General features: G+C 36.4%; 1 pseudogene; it reads right to left on the bottom strand.

The window, feature by feature from the left end:
- Positions 1–247: 247 nt before the first annotated feature.
- On the bottom strand, positions 248–3328 carry LOC119524690 (annotated as a pseudogene).
- Positions 3329–18375: the final 15047 nt, after the last annotated feature.

The following is an 18375-nucleotide window of genomic DNA, read 5'->3' as shown; positions in this document are numbered from 1 at the left end:
TTATAGCTTTTTAAATCTTTCAAAAAATGTCTGAAAACAGACTTAATGCAAGCCTGACTATTCAAGCACATTAAATCATCTTTCTTTTTTTATACTTATGTTCAACATCACTGGAAAAAAAAATACCCATCACTAAACCCTGATATACATTCTTATCCATTTTACTGTCTTCTGTTGCAGTCAGTGTTCATGAGGCAAAGCAGGACCCAAAAACTTTGTTCAAGTTTTTCTACGAAGGCTTCCACATTCACAGCAGCAATTCAGCTTCAGTCTCTTCTTGTTTGGCAAGTGCTAATGTATCAGGGCTTGGAGAGTATCTGACAGGGAAATAATACCCACAAAACTATCTACTTTATTTACTAGCCCCAGCTAATGAACCTCAGCACTTACTATTCTATCCATGATGGTCTCCAGTATTTCCAGCTTTTTGCAATTCACATGTTCAAAATATTGTGAATGGTGATGAAGAACCTGTGTTCCTGTGACATCTAGGTTATTGCGTGTTCTCTCAGCAACAAGATTAATTGCATCAAATTTGGAGTAAATATCTACAAGTTTCCCTGACTCATCCACAACAGGCAAAGCTGATATTCATCTTTCTACAAATATCTTCAAGGCCTTAATTATAGGTCTGGATAGATAAAGACAAAGTCGTAGTGTGTTCTTATTCCAAGCTTATCCAGGTTCTGCTGCATGAAGGCAGGCTTTGGCATATCAGACATGAAAAGCTGGAGAAACTTGAGGATTCCTTTGTGGGTAAGTAAATAAAGTGCATTCCCACTGATAGGGTCAATAACTGGCAATCTGTGGATTTTATAAACCACAATCTTATTATCCTAAACATACGAAGAGTAGGTCTGTGCTTGTTGGCAATGTGCCCGTAAGTGCTGCTTGTGGCCAAAATATATGGACATGGCTAGTAGTATTTAGATGATCACTTGCCTACTGGATCCAAATTTCTCAAGAAAAAATAAAGATGGCTTACTTTCACCTTTTAGTTAGCTTTATTTAAGCTCTTATACCAAAGAAGGTTTCCTTTAATCCTAATTTCCTGACACCTTTTTTGGGTGTTTTTTTTGTTTGTCTGTTTGTCCATTTGTTTATTGTGAATAGGTGTTGGGATTTTTCAATTTTTTTCTCATAAAATGATATGCTGATATATTTCCTCTTTAGCCTCTAAAGAAATTGGTTTACATTGATTGATATTTGAATAGTAAACCAGTCTTGGATACATCCCACTTGGATAGAGTATAAAATCATCTTTATATGCTGCTCAATTTTATTTACTTATATTTGGATTTTTATTTCTAAAGTCATAAGAAATATTGGCATGCAGTTTTTCTTTTGTATTATGTTAGTCTGTGCTGTGTATCAGGGAAATAGTGGTTGGGAAGTGTTCCCTGTTCTTTGTAGAAGACATTGTGTTGAACTAGTATTAATTCTTCTTTAAATAATAGTAAATTGTTCAAGCAAGCTGAACCTGGTGATTTCTTTTTCTGAAGTGTTTTAACTACTAATTCAATTTCTGTAATGTTTATACAGCTATATTGATTATTTAACTTTGGTTCACTTTTAGTAGTTTGTAATTTGAAGGAATTTTTCTATTTTTTCCAAGTTGTTGAATTTATGAATGTAAAGGTGTTCCTATTATTCTTCTATTGTCTTTTAAATTCTGCAGATTCTCTTTTTATCTTTTTATCTTTATCAGTCTATTTTAGAAGTTTACAAATTCTATTGATGTGGAGGGATCAGTTTGTTGTAGTAATATTCTGCATTGTTTTCCTGTTTAAATGTCATTTAATTCTGTTTTGATTTCTTAATAATTCTTTTGCTGGGTCTTTATTTTGCTTTTCCAGTTTCTAGTGTCCTGTGATTTAAAAATAGCTCCTCTTTTTTCAATATAAGCATTTAATGCTATAAATTTCTCTCCCAATGCTGCTTTATCTACATCCCCTCAATGTTGACATGTTGTATTTTCATGTTCATTCAGGTCTATGAATTTATTTATTGTCATTGTTAACACCTCTTTGAGCAATGGATTTTGAGTAATAAGTTGTTTACTTTCCAAGATTTGTGAGGTTTTTCTAATGTCTTTCTGTTATTTATATCTTATTTGATTCCATTATATTCAGAGAACATTCTCTGTGTGATTTAATGTTTTTAAAAAAAATTGTTGACATTTGCTCTATGGCCCAGGATTTGTTCTACCTTTGAGAATTGTCATTTGAAAAGAATGGATGCTCTGCTATTTGGGGGCAGAGTATTTTATGAATTTCATTCACATTCTGTTGATTGATGTGTTACTGCTAGTTTTCTGTTTCATTCTGTTAATTCCTGAGGGTTGAAATTCCCAACTATAATCATCCATTTATCTATTTTTCCTTTCAAATATGTCAGTTTTGCTTCACTTATTTAAAGCTTTTAAATTCAGTGCATACACATTTAAGAATGTTGATATTCTTGTTAGTGTTCTTTTATATATTACATTTTGTAATGTCTATTCTTTTCAAGAATAATTTTCTTTCCTCTAAAGTCTACTTATCTAATATTAATATACAAAAATCTGATTAATTTTCTAAATTGTTATTTTCATGGTATGCCTTTTTTTCTATCATTTTACTTTCAACCTACCTGTCATTACTTTTGAAAAGGGAGTCCTTTATATAACAGATAGTTCAGTTTGGAAATTTTTTGTTTTTGTTTTTGTTTTTTGTTTATCTTCCCTGCCAATCTGTGTCTTTAATTGGGTGTACTTAGAGCATTTATATTTTTAAAAACTCTGGATATTCTTATAGTTGCCATTTTATTTGTTTTTTTTTTTTTTCTGCTTGCTCCATTTCTTGTTCCTTGTTTCTCCCTTTCTTGCCTTCCTGTATGTTACCTGGATATATTTATACAATTATATTTTTATTTATTTATAATGTATTGAACATATCACTTTGTATAATATTCCTTGTGGTTTCTCTAGTTAATACACTATACATATGTAACTTAGGCTAATGGTGTCAGTATTTGCCACTTTGAGTATAGTATAATAATTTTATTTCCATTTAGGTTAGTAAAACTCCCCCAATTTTTATTGAAGTTGTCAAGAATCCCTCCACATAGATTGAGCACTGAATTGAGCAATATATTAGTTATAATTTTTGCTTTTTTCATTAAATATGATTAAGAGATTCACAAGGAATTAGTAAAATAAATAAAATAAAAATGCAGATACATAATGTATCCCCAATTTTTACCTATTCTGATACTCTCCTAAGCTTTCTGAAGTTCTAAACCCATTTCTGTTATCACTCACTTTGTTTCTAGAACTATCTTTAGCCATTATTTAAAAGTAGGTCTGGTAGACACAAATTTCCTTAGCTTTCCTTCATGTGAAAATGAAGATTACCTGGTGCCACTGTTTTCCCATTCTCTTCTGGAAGTGTCATGGAAGGAAAATCATTTACTTTGTCTCATTTCAGTCACTAGGTGGAGGGCAAGTAGAGGCTGGGCATGAGCCAACTTCTGCCACTGGTGCAAATAATTGAAATTCCAGTCATTCTTCCTTTTTCTTTCAATCTGTCAGAGTCTCTGATTTTCTGCTGTATTACTTCTATGTGTTTTAGATGCTTTCAGCAAGGAGATATGGGAAAAATGAACTTATGCAATCTTGCAACAAATCACAGTGCCATGTGCTTCTTTAATGATAATAACAAAGAGCTTCTGTAACTGAATCATCAAATCTCAATGATGTGAAATAAGTGTTTATTTCTTTCTCCTTTTACAATCCATTGCAGTATGTGTGCTCCTGGATGTTTTTCCTTAAAGAGATAACTCTATAGACCCATACTCCTCCCATTTTGTAGTAGCAATATCTGAAGCATAAAATTCATTATTGTAGCAGAGATGAAGGCTAAAATCTTCCATGGACAATTTATCTGGACCCTGCCTCTCAGAGGCATAATCAATTCATTCCACATTCTGACTACCAGAACTCAATTACATAGTCCCCACCACCACTGCAAGGAAATTTGGTAAATATCATTTTAATCAGCACTGAGAAATGACAGGAAATTCATGTATTGGTGAACATTAGAAACCTGTATTACATCATAAGATATAATGTACGGAAAGCAATGTGTCCAGATTTTGTAACAGGGAGGCAGCTTAATTCAGGAAGGAATGCATTGCAAATGAAAAGTAAAACTATTAGAATTTGTCTTAGAAATCACAATTCTATTTACTTTTACAGGAAAATGAAAGGATAAGGCTAGAATATTACTGAAAACTAGTCATCTACAAAATTACTTACTCTTACTTTATTTCACCATCATCTTAGCATCATTGCCTTCATCATGAATATTTATAAAATATTTAGTGTGCAAGAGAATGTCTACACAATGTACTACTGGAGGAACATATTTTTTATATTTCTTTCTCATATCAACCTCTTCAAGAAAGTTACTGATATTAATATGTTATATACACAGAAACAAATATTTAAGGTTAAGAAATTTGCTGAAATTTATTGTGGTGGTTAATTTTATGTTCAGTTATCTAGTTTATAATGCCTGGTTGTTTGATCAAATACTGGCCTGGTAGTTAGCATGGAGATATTTCACCTATAAGATTAGGCCCAACAATAAATAGGTTTTAAGTAAAGTTGATATTCTCCATGATATGTGTGAGCCTAATTCAATCATTTGGAGGTCTTAACAGCAAGAGTTGAAGTTTCCAGTGGTCAAAACAACTTCTGCCTCAAACTTCAATATTCATTCTTACCAAAATGTCCAGCCAGCAGTTTTGCCTATGAAGTTTGGAGTTGACAGCTCCCACAGTCTCATGGGCCAATTCCTTATAATAAATTTTTACACAGACACACACACTTTAGTTCTGCTTCTCTGAAAAAGCATGGCTAACACAGATTTTGGTGTCTGGAGTGGTTCTAGATTAGAATATTAAGGATAAATTTTCCAAAATGGTTCTGGGGATTTTGTAATTGATTGGATTAGATTTAAAGACACTAATGGCTCTATTTTCAATGGGAAAAAGGCCCTAAGAATCCATAGCATGAATGTGGCAGTAGAGATAAGCAAATTATCACCTTTGGATACTCATAAACAAACAACTGTAAGAACCAAGGTTCTGGGTTTCTGTGTATTTGATTCCTTAGACCATTTTTGTCAAGATAGTGGGTATAATGAAATTAGCTGGTTATTCCTAAATACACTGGATAAGTTGGTGAAAGAAAAGCAGGAACACAAATTCCTAGGGTAAGTGGTACATAAATGACATGAATTTTTTTTATATGTGCTTTGAAAGAAGCCCTTAAGTCTCATAGTCATGAGTTTGAGATATTTTCAAACCAAACACAGAGTCTCATCACATAAGTAGCAGAATTACCACACAAATTGAATTCCAAAACTTGAAGCCTGTCTCCTGTTAAATGAAGAACTGATTGAGAAGGAATGGTAACTGATAATTGGACATGTGACACTTGATGAAATTGAGGAAATACAGCCTCTAAATTCTTCTGAGTCTTCTTTTCCAGTGAAAGCAGCCTTTAAATGCCTCTCTGGGGAGTTTAACCCTGAACTGCCTGATAAAACTCTTACAGTTTCCTCTGAGGTAGTTGACTTGAGAGATACTTCTAATTCTCCTTGGGAAAAAACCCACCACCCATCCTTACTTATGAACATTTGACTTGACAAAAGACAAAGCAGACCCCAAAATGTGGGGTACAAAATGAGACACATGAAGAGATGTTCTACAGTCCAAGAAGATGGCCTAATTTTTACTCTTTTTACAGAAATAAATCAGTGGAACAATATGTTCTTTCCACAACTATATTATACCCTTATCAATTCACACATATAATCCCTTGATTTCTTTTATGGTGGGAATTTATATTAAGGATATGGGATAATGGTGGAAGGAACATAAAACTGTATAATACTGAACTGACTGATCTGTGCCCACTAAGCAGATATCTTGGATTCAACTTTATATCTCAAGGAGTTAGAAAGAACTTTAGCAGTTTGTTTTCTTGGTTAGATGAAACATGGTCAAAAGGTGTACTACACTAAATGAAGCTGAGGTGCCAGAACTGCCTTGGTATTATGCAAAGCAAGATACCTGAAGGCAAATGGAAATTAGAATTTTAGAGTGTACGTATCAGGTAAGATCATCTAATCCACCTCAGGACTTAAGAGAGGACACACATTACACCATGAACTTATAAATAAATTTGTGAGAAGAGTCCCAGCATCCTTGTACAACAATGTGGTTGCTCTTTTCTCTGTCTCAAATATTGCAGTGGAAACTGCTACCATGGAGCTGGGATTCTTAAATTGATGGGACTAATTGGAACTCAGCTTGACAGTTGTCAAATAGAAATAAGTAATTCCCAAAGAAAAGTTAGGCATGGTTATAATAATGGAAAGCAGAGTAAAAGCAGTTATCAGAATATCTGATTGACAGAGACCTACAGCATTGCCTAGTTGATCATGGGGTTCTTGGAAGCAAAATAAATGAACATTCTTCTAAATTCTTACTTGACCTGTTTTAAATGTAAGAGTTCTTGGTTCAGTGAACAAAAGTCTAACTTGAATCACAAAAATCAAGGATCAAGAGCCCTTCAATCAATTTCAGGACTGGATGAGATAATTTTCAAGCCCAAGTATACTCAAATGAATTGTAGGTCAGTTTCCTTTGAGGAATGACTCCTAATTAATTGAAAAATATTTATGCTGGTTCATATTTCTCTCAGCTTTCCCCCAAAAGACCTATGGCATTTTATTAGGGGGCATGAACATTGCATAAAATGAAACAATTTTCAGATTACTAGACACTAACTTGGTACTGGCATTTCCAGGAGACACAATTGTCAATGAGGTCTGCCATTCAGAGAAGAGACAAATGGAGGTCAGGTGATCAATGAAGTTTTAGCTCAACTCTGTCCCACAGCGGTCCAGTGTTTCCTTGAACACATCCTTTGACTATTTCCCCAGTTCTGGAATTGCATAGTTGGAATAGACATACTTAGCAACTGGTAGAATCCTCACATTGGTTGTCTGTCCTATGGAATAAGGCTATGTTCTAGTTTGCTAATGCTGCAGAATGCAAAACACCAGAGATGGATTGGCTTTTATAAAAAGGGGGTTTATTTGGCTGCACAGTTACATTCTTAAGGCCATAAAGTGTCCAAGGTAACACATCAGTAATCGGGTACCTTCACTGGAGGATGGCCAATGGTATCTGGAAAACCTCTGTTAGCTGGGAAGACACGTGGCTGGCATCTGCTCCAAAGTTCTGGTTTCAAAATGGCTTTCTCTCAGGAAGTTCCTCTTTAGCAAGCTTGCTCCTCTTCAAAATGTCACTCACAGCTTCACTGAGTTCCTTCTCTTTGAGTCACTCATTTATATGGCTCCAGTGATCAAGTTCCCACCCTGAGTGGGTGGGGCCATGCCTCCATGGGAATATCTCATCAGAGCTCATCACCCACAGCTGGGTGGGGCACATTCCAAGCAAATCTAATCAGCACCAAAACATCTGCCCCACAAGACTACATCAAAGATAATGGCATTTGGGGGACACAATATTTTCAAACTGGCACATGCTATTATAATAGGAAAGGCCAACTGGAAGCCACTAGCATTACCCTATAGCTTGGAATATAGTAAATCAATGTATTACCAAATTCCAGAAGGGATTGAAGAGATTGGTGCTGTCATGAAGGACTTGAAGGATGCAGGGGTAATTATGCTAACCACATACTCATTCAATGTCTCTATTTGTCTTGTGAAGAAAACAGACGGACCTTAGATGATTATAGTGGATTATCTTAAAGTTAAACAGGTGATGAAAACCCAACAACTGCTGTTCCAGTATGATATCATTACTTGATCAATTTAACACATCCCCTGATAACTGGTATGCCATTACTGATCTGGTAAATGATTTTTTTCTTGACACACATTAGTACAAAACACCAGGAACAGTTTTCTTTCAGCTGGCCCGACCAGCAACACAACTTCACTATCTTACCTCAGGGATGTATAAACTCCCAGCCCTATGTATTTTTAGTCTTCAGGGAACTTGATTGCCTTTCAGTTACATAAGAAAATACTTAACCATTATATTAATTAAATTATGGTAATTAAATTCATGAGCTAGAATTGGCAACTACTCTAGAATTATTGGTGAGACATAGCACTTCAGAGAATGGGGTATAAATCCAACAAACATTCAGGGGTCTTCCATCTCAGTGAAATTCCTGACATCCAGTGCTGTAGGGCATATTGAGATATCCCTTCTAATATTGAAGATAAGCTGATTCATCTAGTCCCTACCATAATAAAAAAAGATGTACAACTTCTAGCAGGTTCCTTTGGATTTTGGAAGCAACATATTTGGGGTGGCATGGAAATGTGTACCCCAGAAAAGCATGATCTTATATGTAATTCATTCTTGTGGATGTGAACCCTTGTAAACTAAACTTTTGGATGAGTTTAATTCAGTTTAGGTGTGACCCACACAAATCATGATAGGTCTTAATCCTATTATTACAGGACTTACAGGGAAGATTAAAAAAAGGGAAAAAGCCTCAGGGAGAAGCTAGAACCTGAAAGGCAGTGGAACACAGAAGAGAGAAGTAAAACCTAGGAAGGCTACTATATGCATTGCCATGTTACCATAAAGCCCAGGACTGAGGATCAGCAGAATCCAAACCCAGAATACAACAGTCTTCTAGGGAAAAGCATTACCTTGATACCTTGATGCTGTACTTCTCCTAGCCCCAAAAACCATGAGTAAGTAAATTCTCATTGCTTAATCCAATTCATTGCAAGGTATTTGCTTTGGCTAGATACTTAGCTGAGGACATTTCAGCTTAATCAGGTTGAGTGTTATTCCTATGACTGAATAATTCATCAAGAATGACAAAGAGAGGAAGAAAGTCTGTGTGTACTGTCAGAAAGTAAAACTCAATTGAATTCACAGGAGAAAGGAGAAGCTAGGAGATGACCCCATGTAAATTGCCATGTGAGAGAAAAGTGAAGGACCACCAATTGGAAGTACCCAGCCCCAGAATACCACAGTCTTCTGGAGAAAAGCACTGCTTTATGTTGTTTTAATTTGGGGCTTCTCCTGATCTCAAGTGTATGAGCCAATAAATTCCCATTTTTTAGGAGAATCCATTTCATGGTACTTGCTTTGGCAGCCAGGAAATTAAAACAACATTCCTCATTTTTGTGTGCTACTCTGGCCTATTTTCTAAGTGACCTGTACAGTGGCTAGTTTTCAGCTGGATTTAGAGCTACAAAAGGTTTGCTATATGTCCAGGCTGCTGTGTGTGCTGATTTAGTAGTTGGACCATATTATCCATTAAAGCCAATTGTGCTTGAAGTTTCAGTGGGAAACAGATCACATTTGGAACATTTAGAAGATCCCTATAACTGAATCACAGCACAGAAACTTGGGATTTTGAGAAAGCATATCAATACCCTGCACACACCTACTCTTCTTTGAAGGAAGAGTTTTGGCTTCCTACTGGGTCTTAGAAAAGATTAAACTCTTAATCATGGGTCATTCAGTTAATATGCAGTCATAGCTGTCCATCATGAACAGAGTACTGCCTGACACACCAACCACAAAGTTGCATGTGTGCAGAAGCAATCCATCATCACATAGATGTGATATATATATGAGGTTGTACTTGATCAGACCTTCAAGGCATAAATAAGTTTCATGAGGAAGTGGTCCAAATGTCTATGGCCCCACTCCTTCCATATTAACTTCTCTTTCCCAGTCCACAGCTATGACCTCTTGGGTATTTCCCTATGATCAGTTGACTTATGATAATATACATTGGGCCTGATTTACAGACAGTTCTGCACAATATGCAGCCACCAGCCAAAAGTAGACACCTGAAACATCACAGATCCTTTCTGGGATATCCTTGAAGGATAGTGGTGAAGAGAAATCCTTCAAGTGAGCAGAAATTCTGGCAATTCACCTGGTTGTTCATTCATTTAGAAGCAAAAATGGCCAAGTGTATGATTCTATACTGATCCATGGGCTGTGGCCAATGGTTTGGCTAGACTGTCAGGGAATTGAAATGAAAGTGAATGGGGAACCTAAGATGGTGTCTAGGAGAGACAGGGAAAAGAAACACCTCCATGAAAAATACTAGATAGAGGCCAGAATGTGACCCAGAACACCAGTTCCAGTGATGCACCAGCTGGACAAGGTCTGCTAAATCCACAGGGACCATGCACTTCTTGAAACTGGGAGTCTGCCTTCTTAAACAAGTGAGTGAGCCTGCTGAATGTCTGGCAGCCACACTGTGGTGTGGGGAAACCATGGGTTTGTGTCTGAAGGTGGACTAGTTCTTTAAAAAAAAAAAAAACCCAAAAGCAGCTGCAGATTCATCAGCGATAACCACACAGTGAAGTGCATCAGGAAAGGGCTGTGTGAATGCCTCAATATCTGGTGTGTAAGATAGCCTTCCATGGACCCACTGCTAATAGTCTCAGAAAAAAGGAGGGAAGAAGTGAGCCAAAAGGGATGTCTTCATGCCCCTTGAAGACATCTTCCTGGCAGGCTGGGAATGCTCCTTCCCAGTGCCAGAGCCACAGCCCAGAGCCATGTCAAGGGACCCAGTATGATGGAAAGTGTTTCTGGCAACACTGTGCACATGCCACAGTACTGGGTGTGGACAATATCCTTTCACACACCTACAGCTAATTGTCCCAGGGCTGGGAAGGCAGAGCTCTGCAAAAAGGGGGAAGTTAACATGTCACATTCAGCCACCTTTAAAGCAGGCTGGAAATGCCCCTACATGGCCCAGTGACCCAGAGCTTCCCTTGAGGGATAGTGCACACTTGTGATGTAGCACAGCCTTCCCTCAGCAAAGGTCATAGAAGGGCACAGTTGGGAAGAGGAACCCACCCAGCAATCCCAGGGACCCTATGCCAATACCAAGGACTTGTGGGTCAGTGGCAGAGACCATCTGTGGTGAGACTGAAATGAAGGTTTAGACTCTTGCAACAGCCTTAAATCTCCAGGAACACCTGGGAGGTTTGATTATTAAAGTTGCCCTACCTCCCTAACTGCTCAGACACATGCCACACATTGAGGTTGGACAGCACCAACAACACACCCAAACTGGGTGCACTAATTGGACCCCACAAGAACCAGACCCCTACACACCACAAAGACAAAGCTGGGGAGAACTGACTTGAGGAGAAGAAGTGACTGGTGGATGCCATCTGCTGGTTAGTTAGAGAAAGTGTACATCACCAAGCTGTAGATCTGACAAATTAGAGATTGGTGTCTGAATAATCTTTCACATCCTAAAAGAATCCTATCAAGTAAAGCAAATGCCAGGAGGACAGAAACAACAGAAAATTTTAAAGCATATGAAAAAAACAGATGTTATGGATAACCCAAACCCAACACCCAAATCAAAATATCAGAGGAGACACAGTAATTGGAGAAATTAATCAAAGAACTAAAGACAAACAATGAGAGCATGGCACAGGATATAAAGGACATGAAGAAGACCCTAGAAGAGCATAAAGAAGAAATTGCAAGAGTAAATAAAAAAAAAAGATGATCTTATGGAAATAAAATAAACTGTTGACAAAATTAAAAAGATTTTGGATACTCATAGTACAAGACTAGAGGAAGCTGAACAACAACTCAGTGACCTCAAGAACCAAAGAATGGAAAATGAAAGAATAAAAGAAAGAATGGGGAAAAATTGAAAAAATCAAAATGGGATAGATAGATAAAATGTCCAGATATAAGACTCATTGGTGTCCCAGAAGGGGAAGAGAAGGGTAAAGGTCTAGAAAGAGTATTCAAAGAAATTGTTGAAGAAAACTTCCAAACCTTCTACACAATAAAAATACACAAAGCATAAATGCCCAGTGAACTCCAAATAGAATAAATCCAAGTAAACCCACTCCAAGACATATTCTGATCAACTGTCAAATACTGAAGAGAAGGAGCAAGTTCTGAAAGCAGCAAGAGAAAAGCAATTCACCACATGCAAAGGAAACAACATAAGTCTAAGTAGTGACTACTCAGTGGCCACCATGGAGGTGAGAAGGCAGTGGCATGACACATTTAAAATTCTGAGAGAGAAAAATTTCCAACCAAGAATATTTTATCCAGCAAAACTCTCCTTCAAATTTGAGGGAGAGCTTAAATTTTTCACAAACAAATGCTGAGAGATTTTGCTAATAAAAGAAATCTCCTACTTCAATTACTAAAAGGAGCCTTACTGACAGAGAAACAAAGAAAGGAGAGAGAGATATAGAGAAATTTAACAGACATATATAGAACATTACATCCGAAATCACCAGGATACACATTCTTCCTTAGTGAACATGGAACTTTCTCCAGAATAGACCATAGGCTGGGACATAAAACAAGCCTCAATAAATTCAAAAAAATTGAAATTTTTCAAAGCACATTCTCTGACCACAATGGAATACAAGTAGAAGTCAATAACCATCAGAGACAGAAAATTCACAAACACCTGGAGGTTAAAAATGAGGGGGAGATGAAACCATTCCTGGATAATCAAAAGCTGAGGGACTTCATCACCAGTAGATCAGTCCTATAAGAAATGCTAAAGGGAATTGTGCAGGCTGAAAGGAAGGGACATTAAACAATTGACTGAAACCACATGAAGAAATAAAGATTTCCAGTAAAGATCTCATGGTAAATATAAATACCAATACTATTGTAGTTTTGATTTGTAACTCCACTCTACTTCCTACAGGATCTAAAATACATAAAGTATAATGATAAATCAGTGGTTTTGGCCTCAACATAAAATATGTAATTTTTGACAAGAACTACATAAAGGTGGGGGAATGGAGACATATAGGAACATAGTTTACGTGTCCTATTGAAGTTAAGTTGCTATCGAAGAAAAACAAGATTGTTATAGATTTTCTTCTACTATAACCATTTTTCCCCCTATGATAGTAGAACATGGAACTAGATACTAAATCTATAACAATTTTCTTACATATTATTTTATAGGTGATTATAATTTGAATTTTAATTTAAAAGTAAGCATTTCCTAGCACAATTTCTATTACCAATGAAACATTGTGTTGGCAGTCCCTACTATTTTTTCAATGGTATTCTTGCTTCTTGCTTTTCATAGAATTAATTTTCATTGTTCAAACCACATAGGGCAGAAATGTAACATGCTAAGGAGATAAAAATTCTAAACTTCTGGGGCATCTATTTGTCTCTCAGTATAAATATTTAATTATGCCAGGAGAAATTCTTCCGAAAAATTTTGACACACAATAGGATTCATTCTCCCTATAAGTAGTACACTAGTTATGAGTCTGAGAAAGGAAGTAACACTTTTTAAATCTTTTTAAGTGATAGCTTTATTCTAGACACTTTATTTTTTTTAAATCTTCATTTATTGAGATATATTCACATACCACGCAGTCATACAAAACAAATCATACATTTGATTGTTCACGGTACCATTACAGAGTTGTACATTTATCACCTAAATCAATCCCTGACACCTTCACTAGCACACATACAAAAATAACAAGAATAATTATTAAAGTGAAAAAGAGCAATTAAAGTAAAAAAGAACACTGGGGGCCTTTGTCTGCTTTGTTTGTTTGTTTCCTTCCCCTATTTTTCTACTCATCCATCCATAAACTAGACAAAGGGGAGTGTGGTCCTTATGGCTGTCCCAATCCCGTTGTCACCCCTCATAACCTACATTTTTATACAATTGTCTTTGAGATTCATGGGTTCTGGGTTGTAGCTTGATAGTTTCAGGTATCTACCACCAGCTACCCCAGTTCTTTAGAACGTAAAAAGGGTTGTTTAAATTGTGCATAAGAGTATCCACCAGAGTGACCTCTTGGCTCCTTTTGGAATCTCTCTGCCACTGAAGCTTATTTCATTTCCTTTCACATCCCCCTTTTGCTCAAGAAGATGTACTCCATCCCATGATGCTGGGTCTACATTCCTCCCTGGGAGTCTTATCCCACATTGCCAGGGAGATTAACTCCCTTGGGTGTCTGATCCCACGTAGGGGGGAGGGCAGTGATTTCACCTTTCAAGTTGGCTTAGGTAGAGAGAGAGGGCCACATCTAAGCAGCAAAGAGGCATTTGGGAGGAGGATCTTAGGCACAATTATAGGGAGGCCTAGCCTTTCCATTGAAGCAACAGACTTCCCAAGGGTAAAACCTGTGGTAGACGGCCCAACCCATCAAACCACCAGTCCCCTATGTCTGTGGTCATGTTAGCAACTATGGAGGTGGGGTAGACCAATACCCCTGCATTGTCCACAGGTTCCTCAAGGGGGCTCTACATATTTTTTACCTTTGTTTTTCTTAACTTTTTTTTTTAAATCAACTGTATGAAAAATAAAAAAATAAAAATAAAAAAAAATAAAAAAGAAACATACAATAAAAGAACATTTCAAAGAGACCATAACAAGGGAGTAAGAAAAAGACAACCTAAGATAACTACTTTACTTCCAACATGTTCCTACTCTACCCCAAGAAAGTTACCTAATATAGCAACATTTCTGTGAACTTGTTCCTACTATGCCCATCAGAAATTAACAGACCATAGTCATTCCTGGGCATCCCCAAACGTTAAATTTACCCACGATAGCTTATCTGTTCTTCTTGGATTATTGTTCCCCCTTCCTTAATTGCTCTCTATCACTAGTTCCCCTACATTCTACATTATAAACTATTTGTTTTACATTTTGCAAAGTTCACATTAGTGGTAGCATATAATATTTCTCTTTTTGTGCCTGGCTTATTTCGCTCAGCATTATGTCTTCCAGGTTCATCTATGTTGTCATATGTGTCACGAGATCATTCCTTCTAACTGTCATGTAGTATTCCATTGTGTATATATACCACATTTTATTTAGCCACTCATCTGTTGAAGGATATTTGGGTTGTTTCCATCTCTTGGCAATTGTGAACAGTGCTGCTATGAACACTGGCAGGCAGATATCTGTTCATGTCACTGCTATCTGATCTTCCAGATATATAATGAGAAGTGCAATCGCTGGATCGAACAGTAACTCTATATCTAGTTTTCAAAGGAATGGTGAGACTGAATTCCAGAGTGGCTGATCCATTATGCAGTCCCACCAACAAAGAATAAGAGTTCCAATTTCTCCACATCCCCTCCAGCATTTGTAGTTTCCTGTTTGTTTAATGGCAGCCATTCTAATCAGTGTGAGATGGTATCTCATTGAGGTCTTAATTTGCATCTCTCTAATAGCTAGTGAAGCTGAGCATTTTCTCATGTGTTTCTTGGCCATTTGTATTTCCTCTTCAGAGAAGTGTCTTTTCCAATCTTTTATCCATTTTATAATTGGGCTGTCTGTACTATTGTCATTGAGTTGTAGGATTTCTTTATATATGCAAGATATCAGTATTTTGTCAGATACATGGTTTCCAAAAATTTTTTCCCATTGAGTTGGCTGCCTCTTTACCATTTTGAAAAATTCCTTTGAGGTACAGAAACTTCTAAGCTTGAGGAGTTCCCATTTATCTATTTTTTCTTTTGTTGCTTATGCTTTGGGTGTAAAGTCTAGGAAGTGGCAGTCTAATACAAGGTCTTGAAGATGTTTTCCTACATTATCTTCTAAGAGTTTTATGGTCCTTTTATATTGAGATCTTTGGTCCATTTTGAGTTAATTTTTGTGTAAGGTGTGAGGTAGGGGTCCTCTTTTGGATATGGATATCCAACTCTCCCAGCCCCATTTGTTGAAAAAACCATTATGACCCAGTTCAGTGACTTTGGGGGCCTTACCAAAGATCAGTTGGCCATAGATATTGGGGTCTATCTCCGAATTCTCAATCCAATTCCATTGATCTATATGTCTATCTTTGTGCCAGTACCATGCTGCTTTGACAATTATGGCTTTATAATAAGCTTCAAAGTCAGGAAGTGTACGTCCTCCCACTTCATTTTCCTTTTTTAGAGTGTCTTTAGCAATTCGAGGCATCTTCTCTTTCCAAATAAATTTGATAACTAGCTTTTCCAAGTCTGCAAAGTAGGTTGTTGGAATTTTGATTGGGATTGCATTGAATCTGTAGATGAGTTTGGGTAGAATTGACATCTTAATGACATTTAGCCTTCCTATCCATGAACATGGAATATTTTTCCATCTTTTAAAGTCCCCTTCTATTTCTTTTAGTAGAGTTATGTAGTTTTCTTTGTATAGGTCTTTTACATCTTTGGTTAAGTTTATTCTTAGGTACTTGATTTGTTTAGTTGCTATTGAAAATGGTATCTTTTTCTTGAGTGTCTCTTCAGTTTGTTCATTTCTAGCATATAGAAACATAACTGACTTATGTGCGTTAATCTTGTATCCTGCTACTTTGCTAAATTTGTTTATTAACTCTAGTAGCTGTATTGTCGATTTCTCAGGGTTTTCCAGATATAAGATCATATCATCTGCAAACAATGACAGTTTTACTTCTTGTCCAATTTGGATGCCTTTTATTTCTTTGTCTTGCCAGATTGCCCTGGCTAGCACTTCCAGCACAATGTTGAATAACAGTGGTGATAGCGGGCATCCTTGTCATGTTCCTGATCTTAGAGGGAAGGCTTTCAGTCTCTCACCATTGAGTACTATGCTGGCTGTGCATTTTCCATGTATGCTCTTTATCATATTGAGGAAATTTCCTTCAATTCCTACCTTTTGAAGTGTTTTTATCAACAATGGATATTGGATTTTGTTAAATGCTTTTTTAGCATCTATTGAGATGATCATTTGATTTTTCCCTTTCGAATTGTGAATGTGTTGTAATACATTGATTTTATTATGTTGAACCATCCTTGCATGCCTGGAATGAACCCCACTTGGTCATGGTGTATGATTTTTTTAATGTGTCTTTGAATTCGATTTGCAAGTATTTTGTTGAGGATTTTTGCATCTATATTCATTAGGGAGATTGGCTGGTAGTTTTCCTTTTTGTAGCATCTTTGCCTGGTTTTGGTATTAGATTGACGTTTGCTTCATAAAATGAGTTAGGTAGACTTCCATTTTCTTCAATGGTTTGAAAGAGTTTAAGTAAAATTGGTGTCAGTTCTTTCTGGAAAGTTTGGTAGAATTCCCCTGCGAAGCCATCTCGCCCTGGGCATTTATTTGTAGGAAGATTTTTGATGACTGATTGGAACTCTTTGCTTGTGATTGGTTGGTTGAGGTCTTATATTTCTTCTCTGATCAGTCTAGGTTCTTCATACGTTTCCAGGAAATTGTCCAATTCCTCTAAATTATCCAGTTTTTTGCCATACAGTTGTTCATAGTATCCTCTTATAATTTTTTAAATTTCTTTGGGATCTGCAGTTATGTCACCTTTTTCATTCATTATTTTGTTTATATGGGTCTTCTCTCTTTTTTATTTTGTCAGTCTAGGTAGGGGCTTGTCAATCTTGTTGATCTTCTCAAAGAACCAACTTTTTGTGATATTTATCCTCTCTATTGTTTTTTTGTTCTCTATCTCATTTATTTCTGCTTTAATCCTTGTTATTTCTTTTCTTCTACTTGGTTTAGGATTGGTTTGCTGTTCATTTTCTAACTTCTTTAGTTGATCCATTAGTTCTTTAATTTTGGCTCTTTCTTCCTTTTTAATATATGCATTTAGTGCTATAAATTTCCCCCTCTGTACTGCTTTTGCTGCATCCTATAGGTTTTGGTATGTTATGTTCTCATTTTCATTTGTCTCTATATATTTAGCAATTTCTCTTGCTGTTTCTTCTTTAACCCACTGATTCTTTAGGAGTGTGTTGTTTAACCTCCAGGTATTTGTGAATTTACTAAGTCTCTGATGGTTATTGACTTCTAATTGTATTCCATTATGGTCAGAGAATGTGCTTTGAATAATTTCAATCTTTTTAAATTTATTGAGCCTTGTTTTATGTCACAGCATATGATCTATTCTGGAGAAAGTTCCGTGAGCACTAGAAAAGTATGTGTATCCTGGTGATTTGGGATGTATTGTTCTATATATGTCTGTTAAATCAAATTCATTTATCAGATTGTTTATGTTTTCAATTTCCTTATTGGTCTTCTGTCTGGTTGATCTATCTATAGGAGAGAGTGATGTGTTGAAGTCTCCCACAATTATTCTGGAAACATCAATTGCTTCCTTTAGTTTTGCCAATGTTTCTCTCATGTATTTTGTGGCACCTTGATTGGGTGCATAAACATTTATGATTGCTATTTCTTCTTGTTGAATTGCCCCTTTTATTAGTATGCAGTGGCCTTCTTTGTCTCTCAAAACATCCCTGCATTTAAAGTCTATTTTCTCTGAGATTAATATTGCTACACCTGCTTTCTTTTGTCTGTAGCTT

This window comes from Choloepus didactylus (genome assembly GCF_015220235.1).
Source record: "Choloepus didactylus isolate mChoDid1 chromosome 11 unlocalized genomic scaffold, mChoDid1.pri SUPER_11_unloc4, whole genome shotgun sequence".
Classification (NCBI taxonomy): Eukaryota; Metazoa; Chordata; class Mammalia; order Pilosa; family Megalonychidae; genus Choloepus; species Choloepus didactylus.
This window is presented reverse-complemented; position numbering and strand designations above follow the sequence as displayed.